The 16331-nt window shown below is 42.3% G+C and overlaps 1 protein-coding gene across 1 annotated transcript in view; it reads left to right on the top strand.

The window, feature by feature from the left end:
* The first annotated feature begins 490 nt into the window (after positions 1-490).
* Positions 491-16331, top strand: part of ANXA4 (annexin A4) — a 64726-nt gene continuing 48885 nt past the window's right edge. Inside the window, exon 1 of the mRNA XM_028516768.2 lies at positions 491-627. The gene's annotated coding sequence lies outside the window, so the exon portion shown is untranslated. The remainder of the gene's footprint in view (positions 628-16331) is intronic.

Genomic DNA, 16331 nt, shown 5'->3' with positions numbered 1-16331 from the left:
TCCATTTCCAAGTTTCCTCAAAGGAAAGAACTCACTTTTCCTCTAGAGAGAAGTGAAACTCCTGGGAACTTTTGAAGTGTATGTTTTATATGTAAGAAGGAAACTAAATCTGCCATTCCGATACGACTTTCCACTTTTCCGGCCACAGTTGCGGCGTGAGCCCTGCAGTGACAAAGAAAGTGCAGTATTTCGAGGCAGAAGCTGTAACTCGCGGCGGGACTCCCGGCTCCAGCGCAGAGCTGGGTGCGGCGCGGGTAAGGGAAGGGCCCGGGACTCCCGGAGGTGGTAGGGGTGCCGGGGCAGGGGAGACGCGGAGGGTACAGGGGCTCGGACACCGCCGGGCGGGAGCGGGGCTGGGTGAACCTGACACCGGGAGAGCGGGACCGCCGTCTCCCGGGGAGCAGGCACGTGCTAGGTGCGGCCCCCCCGTCCCAGTCCCGGCTCCAGGTGCCCTTCGCCCAGGACGGTTTTCCGGTCTGGAGTGTAGAGGTACTACCAGGAACTCAGGCTCAGTCTCCACCCCAAAGTGGGGCGGGTCCACCCGGATCTGACCGGCAGCCCAGCCCAGACGAGGGTGTGACCTCCGTTGCTGCTGAGGACTAGCGCAACTACGTCTTGGCAGGACCGGTAAGGGGTCTGCGGCCCGGGGGTCTTGCACTCAGGGAGGGGGGCGCGGCAACCCAACGGCGCCTCGCGGGGGCAGCCAGGCACGCGCCGCGCCCGGGAGGGGCTTCCCGTCGCTGGCCTGTGGGCGGGCGGTCGGGCTCGGGCGGCACTGGGTGGAGCGAGAGGCTAACACGGCCTTTATTCGGAAAGACCTCCAGAGCAGTTTCTACAGCTCGCTATTCCAATCAGAGACTGCAGCCGTTATTTACTGAATGCATGTGCCAAGCACTGTGCTTGATTTGGGCATTAAAAACAAAAGATTGAGTTCATATTCCCCGGAGTTGACTCACTTCAACAAGGTTTACTTATTAGTTCTTTCCTTGCTCCTTTTAAGAAACTTCTTTCTCCTACTTTCTTAACCTTTCAATCCTTTTTGTGTATCTAATGCTCTCAGCACAAAGCCTGGCACAGGGTACTCTGTGATTATTGTTATTTAATCTGTAATTATTTGGGGGTCCATGACTTGAGTCTGCCAGTAGCTCAGTCTGACTCTTTTGTCATGGTTTTGACCAGCTGGAGACTTCAGGATCAAAAAGATTATTGCTTTTCAATTATCTGTCTAGCTTTTGTGGGAAGAATGGATGGGGTCCCCTCCTCTAAAGGATCCATCCCGTTGTCCATCAATTCTGGAACCTTCCACCTCCTCCTTACATTGCAAGTGACTCTATTGATAGCCAAGCAAGGGACTTGTCAGATGACAGAGAGGTGGAAGGGCAAGCAGGAGAAGAAGACAGGATTTAGAAAATGGGTAACTGTCGCTGCCCAGGACCTGCTTACTTCCCAGAGCCAAATCCCCTGTGTTGATCTTAGGTTAGATTTCTATTGCTTTGTGGAGTACACACATAGACACAAGCATGTACAAACACACAACTACTAAGGGTGTCTATGATTTTTCTTTCCTATATGTTCTTGCTTTTGTTAGAGATAATTTTTCTCTAAAAGCAATTTCAGCACAAATTGGACCACAACAGCTCTCAGCATCTGAAGACTGAGCCTCCTGGTCATCCCCACACTCATATCTGGTGGCCCGTTTCTTTGCTTATGTCTAGTCACTCATTTGTTTTCCCCATTCTGCTCATCTGCTTGTGGAGTAAGCTTGCCCCTCTCCAAGGAGGTGGAGGTGAGTGGCAGGCACTGGGAGTGGTCGGTAGTATGCCAGGGTGTACCCAAAACTTCAGAATAAGTAAGCGGTGGGGGGATTGTCCTTGGGTGTCAATGTTACCCAAATATTTGAGGATAAAAGCACTTTTTATACAATTGAAGATATATTTTGGAGTAGAATTCAAGTTTAGATACCTTTTTAATATAAAACAAGAAACTTCAAAAATTTTTTTGCATGGGTTTTGGACTGTGATTGGCCCAAATCTAGCCCTCAAGGGTTTGCTTTCAGTGCAGTTAGGGCTGCTTATGGCAGCAGTTTGATAGGCTCTCTGGTGTCTTCCCTGGAGGGATTTTGAATAAAGTCATCCTATGTTTCTCAGTTAATCTTTATTTCAACCCGAGGTGGGGTTAATATACCTGGTTTTACAGATGAGGATCCCAAGGCTTCAAGTTGTGGTCATTGGTCAAGGTGAGACCACTTTAAACAGATTTACTCTCTCTGACCTGCTGTGGCTCCATCCGTGCTTGGTTTGTAGTGATTTGAGGTTTGGATTTGTGGCCTCCTGGCCTATTAACTAAATCATGACCTAATATTTTTCTTTGCCTCTTTAACTTTATTCTTGTCAAGCTGACATATGAGATGTGGTCAAAAGAACTGGAGCTGTTTCCACTAGAGAGGTCAGGTCGAGGTAGATGTGGGGAAACCTGTTAACAGCCCTGAGTGCTTGAGGGGCTTGGCACATGGATGGGGGAATCAACTCACTCCTTGTGGTACTAGGCAGAGCTGGGTAGGAGTTTTTTGGATGGAAGCTTCTGGTTAAATTCAAGGAAGTGACTTGAAACCCGTAGGCTGTGTGGGCTGGGAGTTTGCAAGAGCTCTCTCACCAGAGGCATTTAGGCAGAAGTATCCACAGCCCCTTTCTGATGGAGCTGTGAAGGGCACAAGGCTAAATTAAGACAACGTCTAAAGCCGTAGTTTCCATACTTCAGGTATATCCCTCAGGAACCTTGCACAACATGCAGATTTTTGCCCCTATTCTAAAAATTCTTGTCTAGAATGACAGGGTGGGACCCAGAAATCTGCATATTTAAGAGGCTCCCTGGAGGATTGTAATTCAGGTGTTTCTTGGACCTTGCTTTGACAAACTAAGCTTTAAAAACACTTATATGAATTATGTGCATGCTTGATAAATAAAGCATTAACCAAAACGTAGGCCTGTCATTATGCTATAAACTCTAGGTAGTGTGGTAAATGCTGAAATCATCCCCATTCTCAAGCTCCTTATTGTACCTTTTTACTATATTTGTTATAGGTATATTGTACCTATACGTGTAATATGCCCATTATACCCCATAGTTTTACAGTGCTTAATACCTCTAGACCAATATGGATCTCCAACAAAGGTTTTTGTTTGTTTTAAAGTGCAATTGAAACTGAAATGGATTACCATTTCAAGACTATTTTCCCAAAGATAAGTAAGTATTAGGGATGTAATGTACAGTATGATGACAATAGCTCAGGGTTTCCCAACCTCCGGGGCACTCAGGACCAGTTAGGAACCTGAACGCAAACTGGAAGTGAGCTTGGATGTAATACTCTTGAATCATCCCTAAACCATCCTCCTGCCCTCGCTCATGGAAAAATTGTCTTCCATGAAATCAGTGCCTGGTGCCGAAAAGTTTGGGGACCGTTGCAATAGCTAACACTGTTGTATGACATATAAGAAAAATGTTAAGAGAGTGAATCCTAAGTTCTCTTCACAAAATGAAAAATATGTTTTTCTTTTATCCTTTTTTTAAAATTATATCTATTAGATGATGGGTATTAGCAGAACCTGTTGTGGTAACCATTTCACAGTATATGTAAATCAAACAAATAAAAATAAAGTTTAATCTCCCAAGGAATTTAGGACTTCCATTTAAGGTCTGCTGTTGGTTTTATGGGAGTGACTTGGTGTCAGTTGTATTTGAAATGGACCGAAAGCTTTTGCTATGGAAACCTGAGCCACCACCTCTAAAGAATTCTTTTTAAAGTTTCAAGATATTTTTTTAAAGATTTTATTTATTTATTTTTAGAGAGGGAAGGGAGGGAGATAGAGAGAGAGAGAGAGAAACATCAATGTGCGGTTGCTGGGGGTTATGGCCTGCAACCCAGGAATGTACCCTGGCTGGGAATTGAACCTGGGACACTTTGGTTCCCAGCCCGAGCTCAATCGACTGAGCTGCGCCAGCCAGGAGGTTTCAAGATATTTGAGGTTAGGAAATTGCCATAATGCTTCTTGGTTCAGACCACTAGACATAAAAGTTGCCTATTCTTGGTCATAAAAGACCAAGAATGTTTGATCCATAATCAACAGCAGAGATAAATTGCAGGTAAAGGTCAAACTGTAAATTACTCTGGAAAAAAAACCTTATTTATTTATTTTACTACTTTTGCAATTTTAATACTAAACCTATAAAGTTAACATAGTCATTAAAAATTACCATTAGTTTCTAAACAAAACATCAAGTTCTGGAAAACACCTTTAACTTTGTGCCTCAACACTATTAACCCTTTAAAGCCTAGACATAATGCAGCATGAGCAACCTGACTTGTAACAGAGAGAAGTTCTCACAAATGACCAAAGAGTCACAGTGGATTCGAAATTCTGGTTTAGGGAACTCATCTCCCTCCTTCCAAGAGGTAAAACAGTAAGTTATTATCAGAAACTAATGTAGAGGGGCCCCTTGGTGAGTGGGAGCAAAGTCCCTGACTTGTGTGCGATTGAGCCATCTCCCCTGGGGGAGGTCCTTTATAGGTACAAGCCCAGTGGCATAATCAGCCCTAAGCATCCTCCCTCTCACTCCTCCAGAGCACTCAGGAAGGTGTTTTCTGGGTCCCGCTTAGCTTCAACTTCTGCTACTCTTGCTTTTTGATGCTGAACAAGGCAAGGACTTGTTGACTCAGTGGTTCTTGAGAATCTGATTAAAGACATAAATCCTGTCTGGAGAAAAATACACATTTGACATTTTTCATATGGTTTTAAGGGGGTTAAGGATACCCTTCAAAAAACCCAATCATGGACACCTAGCAGTTATGTAGATATCGTGTTAAGAATTGCCCTAGTCCTGGCCAGGTGGCTTAGTTGGTTGGAGCATTGTCCTGTACACCTAGGTTGTGGTTTCAATCCCGGGTCAGGGCACGTATGGGAGGCAACCAATCATTGTTTCTCTCTCACACTGACGTTCTTCTTTCTCCCTCTCTCTAAAGTAAATAAACATGTCCTCAAGTGAAGATAAAAAAAAAATTGCTCTGGAATATTTGTTGTCTGTGTGCTGCAGTGCTGATGGCCACCATCCTAATGACATCACAGATGATATCAACAGTGGTGCAGTGGGATGCCCAGCTAGTTAAGAACTACAAAGGAAAATATTTCAATGAAAGATGATTTGATATCTCTTCTCAACCTTTTGGCTAAGCTCAAATGTAAAGATCATTTGATAACCAAAAAACATTGCTGTGAAATTGGGCAATATTTGTCAAAATTTTAAAAAATGCATTTTCCTTTATTCCAGCAATTCGAGTTCTAGGAATTTATTCCAAAGATATACTTGGACATGTGTACAAGGGTATATGTATTGCACTCTTGTTTGCAGCAGCAAAAGGTTATAAAGGACCTAAATATCTATCAGTAAGAGACAGACTAAATCATAGAATATCCATGCAGTGCAATATTATGCAGCTCTTAAAAAGTAATGCAGATCGATAGGAATAGATATAGGATGATATGAAAGATACTTTTTTTCTTAAAAAAGCAAAATGTAGGTTTGCATGGTATGCTACCATTTGTTTAGATAAGAATGATAGAGGCCACCTATATTCTGATATGTTCATTACTGTATTAAATATTCTGAAAGTATACACAGGGAATTATAACAGTGATTGCCACAGTGTGGGGGATGACGTTCTTACAGACATCACTATATACCCTTTTGTACTAGTTGAAAATTTTTATCACATCTTATCAATGTTTAATTAATTATTAATTTTAATCCTTACCCAAGTTTTTTTTAACATTGATTTTAGAGAGAAAGGAAAGGCAGAGGAGAAATATTGATGTGAGAGAGAAACATCAATCAGTTGTCTCCTACGTGCCCCGACATGAGATTGAACCTGCAACCTGGGTGTGTGCCCTGACCAGGAATGGAACCCACAGCCTGTTAGTGTACAGCACAGTGCTCCAACCAACTGAGCCACCTGGCCAGGGCACCTGTTATCAATTTTTTAAAAATAGAGAGTTACCAATATCACCTGCCCACTTTAACATTGTGAAGAGGAAGAATGAGAAGGATATATAATGATCAAATTTTCCGACTCAAAATTAATGTATGGTCATACACTTTATTATCGGAGTACAAAGAGCTAACATGTAGTCTGCTCAGTTTCCAATGGGGTGAAGTAGCAATCGCTCATTCTTGTCATACATTCCAGGTGGATTATTTGTTCATTTGACTATGCTTAGCTGGTTCCAAAAAGAATGTAAGGTGCTTTGAATTGCATGGTGGGGACAGCTCTGTATTTAAATAGTCTGATTGGCCCTATGCGTCTTTAGCTGCAGAAGCAGAGAGGAGGTAGATGGGATAAGTCACAGCCTGCAGACTAGATAGACCTGCTAGGGCAGGGCCCTTTGTAGAGAAAATCCTAGCACTGATACCAGGTCATGGGGCACTGAGGGGTTTGGCCTTGACTCAGAGCCTGGACCCCCCTCTTTAGCCAGACTATACCTTAGTCCCATGATTTTCAAACTTTTTCATCTCATGGCACACATAAATTAATTACTGAAATTCTGCAGCACACCAGAAAATATATTTTTTGCCAATATGACAAAAAATAGATATAATTTTGATTCATTCACACAGGATAGCTATTGTTATATTGGCTGTTGTCACTGTTTTATCTGACAGTCTAAGAGGAAAGAGGTCACTGCCCCGACTAAATAGTCAGATATTACAGGTTTTAAAAATTCTTATGGCTCACTGGTTGAAAATCACAGCTTTAGTCTATAAGGGCTTTGCCTTTCTGCATGCTGGACTCCCCCATGCTATGGGTATTAATAACTAATATTCACCAAATGTTTCTGTGAGTCTGACCCTCTGCAAAATACCTGGGATGTTATTTTATTAAATTTTCATCCATTTTAAGTGGCCACTACTTATATCTTCCACATTGTACAGATGAGGAAACTGAGGCACAAAGGGTTCAGTAATTTGCTGGTCATATACCAGCAAGTGAGAGAGCTAGGGCTTGTTTTTCTTTTCTTTTGTAACTTATTTTTTATTATTATTTATTAATTTTAGAAAGAGAGAGATAGGGGGAGAGGGAGAGAGAAAAAGAGAGAGAGAGAATAAACAATTTGTTGTTCCCCTTATTTATACATTCATTGGTTGTTTCTTGTATGTGCCCTGAATGGGGATCGAACCTGCAATCTTGCTGTATGGGGACAACATTCTAACCAACTGAACTACCCAGCCAGGGCCCTCTCTTTTTAAAAGTGAAAGTTGGAATGCAGTGCCTGAGAAGGCCCACAGCTTACTGTGGGTTTTAGGGTATTTGTCCGGTTTGGCTTATCACATCTTGATTACTATACCAGGGATATCAAACCTGTGGCCCTGCAGGCCACATACAGTCCAGGATGGCTATGAATGCAGCCAAACACAAAATCCTAAATTTACTTAAAACATTATGAGATTTTTGTTTTGTTTTGTTTTCATTAGTGTTTGTATATTTAATGTGTAGCCCAAGAGAACTCTTCTTCTTCCACTGTGGCCCAGAGACACCAAAAAGTTGGACACCCCTGCAACCAAATGCAAGAAAGCCAATACTCAAGAGGCAGGTACTGATGTAAAGGAAAGTGGTTTATTTCGGGGTGCCGGTCACCTGGAAGATGGAGAGCTCATTTCACAAAGCCCATCTCCAGGGAAGATGGGATACTCAGGTCTCAAAGCTCATCTCCACCTATCTATCAGTGGAGGCAAAGGCTTTTATAAGGAGGGAAAGGGGAACAAAACAAAGAGAGCAAGGGAGGGGGCTGCAAAGCTCTCTACGTACAGACAAGCACAGTCCATTCTGGTAAGGCAAGTGATGGTCCGGTGTGTGTCACCCTGGTTTAGTCATCTTGATTCACATCATCTCGGCTTCACATCATCCTAGTTCCATGGCTGAAGATCAGCAAACTTCCTAGAGCTGAGATTCCTAGAAGTTGAGGTATGAGGCATCTGAAACAGTCAATTGCATAGCATCAAAGAGTGGACTGGTGGTTGCCAGGGGCTACTCAGAACTACTCCCTCTGAGCTCAGGAGACAGGATGGTGGCTTGAGAGGCACCAGTGTCATGAAGAGGGAGACTGAGGAGTCTGGCATTGGAGCGAGCAGAGGCCATTTTCCTTTTTCTAAACCCTTCCCCTCGAGCTAGGATTTGAACTTGGCAGTCTGATTCTGTATCCTGTGCCACTCTGTTAAAATGTATAATGGGTTAAAAGTGGGGAATCAACCAGAAAAGGCAGGTCTGGGAGATTAAGCTGACTATGGGACTGGAATCTTGAAGAGGGTAAGAGTAGAGTCTATGTCCACACTACTTGTCGAAAATGAACTTGATGTTGACCTAAGTCATTCTAAGTACCTAAGGAGGTACCAGCTGATAGTTGAGGAGTAGAGAGCAACCAGGATGATATGCTCATGATTGCAGTGGCCTGTCCCTGTGGAGCGAGACTTGGGGAAGCATCTAAAGGCAGGAGAGGCAGGTCAACCCCTTAGGGACAGGTCTTTAGGATTGTAGGACTGCATGATAAATGATTTGATGCATTATGCACATGCTGCCCTAGAGGTGTGCCTGACTTCATCATGGGTGGGCTGAGAAGGCTTGGTAGCTGGGAAGCCTTTACACTGAGAGTGGGATGAGAGGAGAAACGCTTATACACAGACATGGGGATGAGAAAGCAAGTCCTGTCAATCAGAGCAGGGCTAGTCCCTGAGGGCAGAGCAGGAGGGCCCTTGGAAATGAAGATCATTCTATAGGCCTGTGAAAGACAGGACCAATCAGTTTAGGGGACAGGTCCTAGAAGTTCCCAGGACCCCATAGTAGGAACTGCAGGCCTGGGTTGTAAATCCTATTTTATTTTGCATCTGCTCCAGTGCTTAGAACAGTTAATGTAATAAATGTTTTTTGAGTGAAATAAAAGTACCACTGGGTACCTGGAAGGAATCTAGACACAAATTCAGCCTTGGAGAAACAAGACTCCTTGCTTCCCTGTCCTCTACCTGGCCAACTCTGGAAGGTTCAGCTTGGACAGTTTCCTTCCATGATTGACTTTATCTGGGCCAAGGGCCTGCCCTGTGTGCTCCCGTCTCTCTCTGCAGTTCCTCCATCCCAGGCATGTTCACACCTTACTGTGTCTTAATACAGCCCTGAGTCCTCCACTCAGCTTTGAGCTCCCCCAAGGGCAGAGACCACGAAGCACCCATCCTCTGGCCTAGCCCATAGTGGGTGCTCACCAATGGGGTGCTCAACGATGTACAATTTTCTATGGGTGGACAATGTAGTCCAACCTTCAAGCTCAGCCTGCTCCAACATGACCCAATTTTGAAAATCACTTTTCCAGCCTTTGTCTCCTATGGCTCTCTCAATGTCCTCCATCTCCAGCCCAACTCCAGAGTGAGAACTGTTTTCCAAGTAAGTCTCACCATTCATGATCTTAGCTGATGTTTCATTTTTACTGTTCTCTCTGCTTCCAAAAGTCTTTCCCTCTTGAATTCTTAATGGTCCTTCTAAGCCTGAGTCAACTGAGAGCTCTTTGAATCTCTGGAGGGGGGAGGACACGACTTGTTTCCCCCACGCCCCACACCTCTGATCATAGTTACCACATGCTGCTCTGCCATTGGATTAGTTTACACCTGTTTTGTTTCTTTTACTAGTTTATGTACTCCTTGAGAGTGAGATCATGTCTCCTCCTCCTTTGTTTTCCTCACAACGTCTAGTATCCGATAGGAGCAAAATAAATATTTAAGGAAGGAATCCAAGTGCTTGTACACAAAGTGACTGCAGTTTGGGAATTGGGGTCTCATGCAAGGACCACCTATGTGAGAATCAGGGTTGAACATGGTGTAAGGAGAATAACTGGGGGTTCTTACTGACACCTGATTAAAGAAGGCCTCTGGAATCAACCCAAGATTTACTCAAGTTCTAGAATGTAGCATCCCAAAAATCTGTAGTATTTCTAGACTCTCCCCAAGTGGTTGTTGTGCACGGTAAAGTTGGAGAACTTTTCCCAGATATCATGTGAGGCATGTGTAGTCTATATTAATCAGGATCTTTTTGAGGTCATAGCTTCAGACAAAGTGTCCTGACAATATCCAAAGCCAGCAGAAAGTGGGGGGAATTGACAGGCTGACCCTGTCTTCCGAGGGGAATTCTTTCTCAAAGCCTTTTGGTAGGGTTGTCTGTATTTCTCATTGACCAGAAGTGGTTCGTGTGGCCACTCATAAACCATGGGTGGTAGTTGGAACAATCATTTTCTCCTGGGGTGAGTCCCTGCTTCCTGGTTTTCCAAGCCCCGTTGCTAAAGTCATGAAGGTTCTCTCAATAAGGAAGGAGGCTATAATGTGGTTGACATTATTGTTAATGCCCACAGAAATCTGGCTCCAGATTTCTGGAGTGAATACTGTGAATACTTTATGCCAGAATAAACTAGCCCTCACAGGTGGGGCTACACCTGGAGGGCAGGGCAGGGATTGGAATTCTGCTCTTTGTCCAGGATTCTCAGCCTGCCTCCTCCAGGGCTGAAAACCTCCTTTACAGTCCGCCAGCTCCAACGTGTGGGAAGAGAATTGACTTTGGAGTTTCACACACATTGTGAAATAACAGATCAGGCCTACCAGGAGTGATGCATGTTTGCAGTGGATGGTTTTGAGAACTCTATACTGTTTAATGATCTCTGGTGAACACATTTCCTGAGTCATATTTATGCAGACATTTTTAATGTTAATGATATGACTCCCTTCCCTCCATTAATATAATTCTTCTTGGGTTTTTTCCCCCCTCATTCCCTTATAGTTTATGTAAGATTATGAATGGAAATATACACTTACAAAATGCCCATGGGGTGGTTTGGGAACCTTTTTAGACATCAGTAGTTGGAATCTAGAAACTTTACAACAGAGCAGCAGTTCTCAAATTTGAGACTTCGTAAGAGTCACCTGGAGGTTCTTCTTAAAAACCAAATTCGTGGGCCCCACCCCAAGAGTTTTGGAGTCTGTAGGTCTGGGCTTGGGGTGGAAAATCTGCACTTTGACCAAGTTCCCAGCTGGTGCTGTTGGTCAGGGAACCACTTTCATAACAGCTGAGTTGTGTGAACTTTGGAGGTTGAAATACCAGCCTGGATTTATTGAAAAGATAAACAGGGTGAGATTTTAATCTACATATGGTACATTCTGTCCTTTCCAAGTTCCTTATTAAAGGTGCCCCGAGGCCTCCCCACCAGGGCTGTGCCTTGAGTGGATGGGACTCTCACCTGTTGCACTTCGAAATCTGGGCTTGGCTTATTGGAAGTGAGTAGGTGGAGTGACATCCCCATACTATCCCTCCAGGCCAAGCATGGTTGTCCAGGCACCAAAGGTGGCTTTAAATGTTGGCCTTTAAATCTGGCTTCCACCTAGAAAAGAAATGAAATTCACCTACATGCTCAGACATGGATGAACCTTGAAAACATCATGCTAAGTGAAATAATCCAGGACAACACAAAAGGATACAAAAGGACAAATATATGATTCCATGTATATGAAGTACCTAAAATAGTCAAAGTCATAGAGACAGAGAGTAGAATGATGGTTATTAGGGGTTAGGGTGAGCGGGAAAGGAGGAGTCAGAGTTTAACAGGCACAGAGTCTTCGTTGGGGGTCATGGAAAAGTTCTGGAATTGGGTAGTGGTGATGGTCATACAACTGTGTGAATGCAATGAATGTCACTGGATTGTACACTTCAAAATGGTTAAAATGGTAAATTCTGTTATATGTATTTTACTACAGTTAAAAACAAATTACCCTTTTGTTAGGATGGTCAGTGATATGGGCTGTGAAAGAATTCACAAAGAGAAGAGAGTAAAGTTTTATTCACTCTCCAAGAAAGGAGAGGGGCATGGTGTGGAGAGATACACCAGCACTGAAGGGCAGGGGCTTTGAGCTTTTACTGAATTATAATTGGATTAAAAATGGGTGTAGGAGTTGCTGCTATGTGGGCCTTGGGCTGTTGGGGTGTTGTAACAGGGGCTGCAGTTTGTTCCAACATTATCTTCTGCCTGTGGATGCAGGGAGCAGTTAGTCTGGTTCAGTTCTTGCTTCAAGTAATTTCCAGTCCTGGGGACAGAAGATCAGAAGGGTAAAATGGCAGTCATGTTTAACAAGGTCACAGGCCTGCTCCGCAAATGGCACAGCCATAGCAAATGGTGCTGGCTTTGTCCTTCAGCTTTTTCATTGCTGTCCTGTCTCCTTGTGGTGTACTGGAGCATTGTTTGCAATTCTCGTATCAGCCCATCAGAGCTGATCAAAATTATTAAATTTTCAGGGGTTTTCAAGTTGATTGTTAAATTAGTCACTATTTGAAATTAAATCACATGTATTTGGGAGTAAATAAACTATATTAAAATATAAGTATTTATAAATGATATATTTAAAACAATTCATCACTTAATTATTTTACTACCTTTTTCTTGAGGTTGTATATGTCTATCATGTCTATGTGGTGGAAATACTATATAATGGTGTACTACTGCCTATGTATTCCCAACCCTAAGTTCAGTGACATCACATTGAAAAGCAGTTATGTTGGAAATATTTACACGGAAGAAATGGCTGCAAATCAGGGTCTTCTGTCCTCAGAGAGCCAGCTATTAATTTATCAGCAAACCCCTCATCTTACCTTGTTATATCGGTGGGGCAGGGTGGGAACAATTTTGTAGGAATAAAGCCCTAGCTACTTGGGATCTTCTATCAAAACTTTCTTTAACTGAATTCTAGCCCTTTCTAAATAGCCGTGTCTTTGAGTGTTTTTGTGGTACCTAAAAAATTTGTGGCCAAGTTTAGTGGGAGGGAACAAGTGAGTCAGTAAGAGAGTTACCTTAACCTTCTGGGCAAGAGTTCCCTCAACTGGCACATGAAAGGGGTGGGAGAAAAACCAGTAGAAACAAAATTCACTATTCTAGCAATGAGAAAGAGATACTTTTAAAAAAAGTTTTTTTACAGATCTTTTCAACATATATCCAATTAGAGAATAACAAAAATGAACCCCCATGGACCTATCCATCGCACAGCTCAACAATTATCAACATTTCACCAAAAAAGGGATTTTGCTAACTATTAAAGTAATGAGTGAGTACAAAGAAGAAGATGAATAAGTATGATTTAAAAATTTTCTATTAAATTTTACTGTACTAAAAAGAGAATATTAAATTAGAAAAATTCTTAATAATATATTTTAGATATAAAATACTATAATATATGCATAATTTCTATAAATGTTAACAAAGCACCAAGATGTCAAAAATGGGCAAAAAATGAAAACAGATAATTTGAATACAAGTAGAAAAAAAGAAAGATTCAGTTTTACTACTACTAATTTAAAAAATCAAGTTAAACCTATAATAGGGTTCAATATTACACCTGAACATTAAATTAAGAATAAATAAATAAAGCAAGCAAGTTCTGGTTAGCTGGGCTTTGGATAACCTTATAAATTTGATGGACAACTGGAAATATTCATAATCATCATAATCATAACATAAGGAATAGGTCTAAAAAATAAAATACCTACAAAGGTATTTACTATAAAGATTATTGTCATGGTATGAAATATACCCTGAACAATCAATACTGGGATGTTGAATAAATTGTAACATGTCAATATGATGGGGGAGTATAAAATTAGTAAAATGATAAATATGGTGATTGTGTCAAAAATGGAAAATTAAGAGGAGAGGGTAGAATATAAAATTATATATATACTATGATCACAACTGTGCTATAAGATTAGAACAAAATGCAAGTAGATGATCTAAGTTTACATTCTTTTCAAATGTCCTTTTCAATGCTTAAGGTTGACTTAACATTTACAAAAATAAAATAAAAGGAGGAAATACATGATTACAAAAGGCCTTATAGTCTGTAAAATTCACTGAAAGTTCATCTTTTCCATTTGTAGGCAGTGGGCATATCCATAATTTTCAGCCTTGAAATGGAAAATTCTGCTGGGTTTGGGAAACAAGTTTGTCACACATCCAGGCAACCTAAATAATAACAGCTGAACAGAAGGAGAGGCCAATAGTAACAAGTAAAATTAGCACGGACTGTCTAGGGCCTGTACTTAATTGTTCCCATCATAAAATTTAGTTTTCGTGTAGATTTACCTACCTAATTTTTTTAACATACTTAAAAGTTTTCCAGTATCTGAATTGAGTACCAGAACATAGTTTTTCTTTCATATTTGCATCCCTGTTGGAAAAACTGGTTTATCTTTTTTAGAAGAATTGATTGACTTTGAAACTAAAAGCGTAACACTTTCAAAACTGCACCTTTCCAGATTAGTTCACTAACTCTTATGCCAAGCTGGTCTCTCTGTTCTTTACTGAGCCAGTCATGACACTCCTGCCTCTCTACTCTATTCCATGGTAGAGATGTGCCTTGGTTTTACAATTTTAAATGTGTCCATACTTATTTTTTAACTAGAAAATAATTTGTTATAATTAATATAAGTATTTAAATTTAATTACAAATTATAATTTTTATCATTATAACTTGTGCTATCTTTAAACCATATTCAAGTAAACACATTGAAAAGTAGCATTAGTGCAATAAAATATATCATTGAAAGTGAATAAATCTGTGACACCAACTAGATTGGTGATGTGATCAAGTTTAATGTTAGAATAAATGCAGTGTGGCTGACCCATGCACTGTACAATGCAATCCATGGTTCAAGTGAAATGTAGCCAGACCAAAACATTAAAGTGTGTTATGGAAAAATATTTTATACTGCTTCCATTTTAAAAATTTAATTTAATTAAAATTAAACATTCAGTCTCTCAGTCACATTGGATGCATTTCAAGTGCTCAGTAACCACAGGTGGTTTGTGGCTGCAGCATTGTACAGTTCGGGCATAGAGACTGTGTCTGTGGAGAGACAGGGTGAGCAGAGTAACAGTCCCACGCTGTGCACCTTCTTGTGTTGACATCAGCTTTACACAGGAGAGAAAGTTGTTTGTACAGTGCCTGTTCCAGTTCCCAGTTCAAGATGGTTTTCTCTTTGTTCCCCTCTGCCTTTCCAAGGCAGCATCTTTTCCTACCCCGAATGCCTGGTTCTCTGAGCTAAAAACTAAAAATTAAAATTAAAAAAATGTTAAGGTTGGTCGAGATGGCAACATAGGCAGACATGGCTTGCCTCTTTGCACAACCACATCAAAATTACAACTAAAATATACAACAGCCATCATTCAGAATGTCAGTAATTGAGCTGAATGGAAGTCTGAGAACTATGGAACTGGAGAAACCACATCCATCCAGACTGGTAGGAGGGGTGCAGATAAGGAACAGGCTGGCTCCACATCCACGTGGATAAAGATTCAGGAGAGATGTATCAGAAGCAAGGAGTCCCAGGCCTGTACCAGGCCCTCCAGTCCAGGGTTCTAGTGCCAGTAAAATTAGTCCCCACAACTTCTGGCCGTGAAACCAGTGGGGATTGAGTCAGTAGAGGAGTCTGCTGCAGCCCTAAGCAGCTCCTCTTGGGGAACCCACACACAGACTCACCTACTAAAACTCACTCCCTCTGGACTTCAGCACCAGGGTGGCAACTTGAAGGGCACCAGTGGTGTACAGGGAGAGAGTGAAGTGCCTGGCATCAAGGTGAGCAAAGGCCATTGTCCTTTTGCTGAGCCCTCCCCGCTGTCACAGAGCTGGTAGGCTGGTGCCATCTGTGAGACTCCATCAACCTGGCTAATACTGTGCAACCCACCTTAGAGATCCACAGAAGCCCTACCCCACCCAACTTACAGGCCCACCCAACCTGCTTTTCCATAAGAATGGCTCATCTTGGCTTCTAAATCCTGTCAAACAAGCAACAGCTGGCTTCAGTGAGCCCTAGCGGCTGCCAAGTTAGAGTCACAGCTTGGCTGCACCTGGGAATGTCCAAGCCCAGCAAAAGTAGCAGCCATCTCATATTGCTTTACAGCTTAGGCAGAGTGCCCAGGCAAAACACAGTGGGGGACTGACCTTGGCCTGAACCACCCAGGAAACCCAGGGCCAGTGCACCCAGTGGACAGCTACAGACCAGGTCTGAGTACCACCACTCTGCCCTTGCACAGCTGATCCTCCACGGAGGGTGGAGGTTGGTGGTCAGTGGCCACAGCCAGACCTTGCAGCTGACTGGCCTGGGTAAATCCCTCCAATTGATCTGCCAACAGCAACGAAAGCTCAACAACAAGAGGAGGATGTACTCACACAAAGGGTGCACCTTGAGTACCTGGCTTGGGTAATGGGCAGACTGT

Source organism: Phyllostomus discolor, chromosome 6 (assembly GCF_004126475.2).
Source record: "Phyllostomus discolor isolate MPI-MPIP mPhyDis1 chromosome 6, mPhyDis1.pri.v3, whole genome shotgun sequence".
Taxonomy (NCBI): Eukaryota; Metazoa; Chordata; class Mammalia; order Chiroptera; family Phyllostomidae; genus Phyllostomus; species Phyllostomus discolor.
This window is presented reverse-complemented; position numbering and strand designations above follow the sequence as displayed.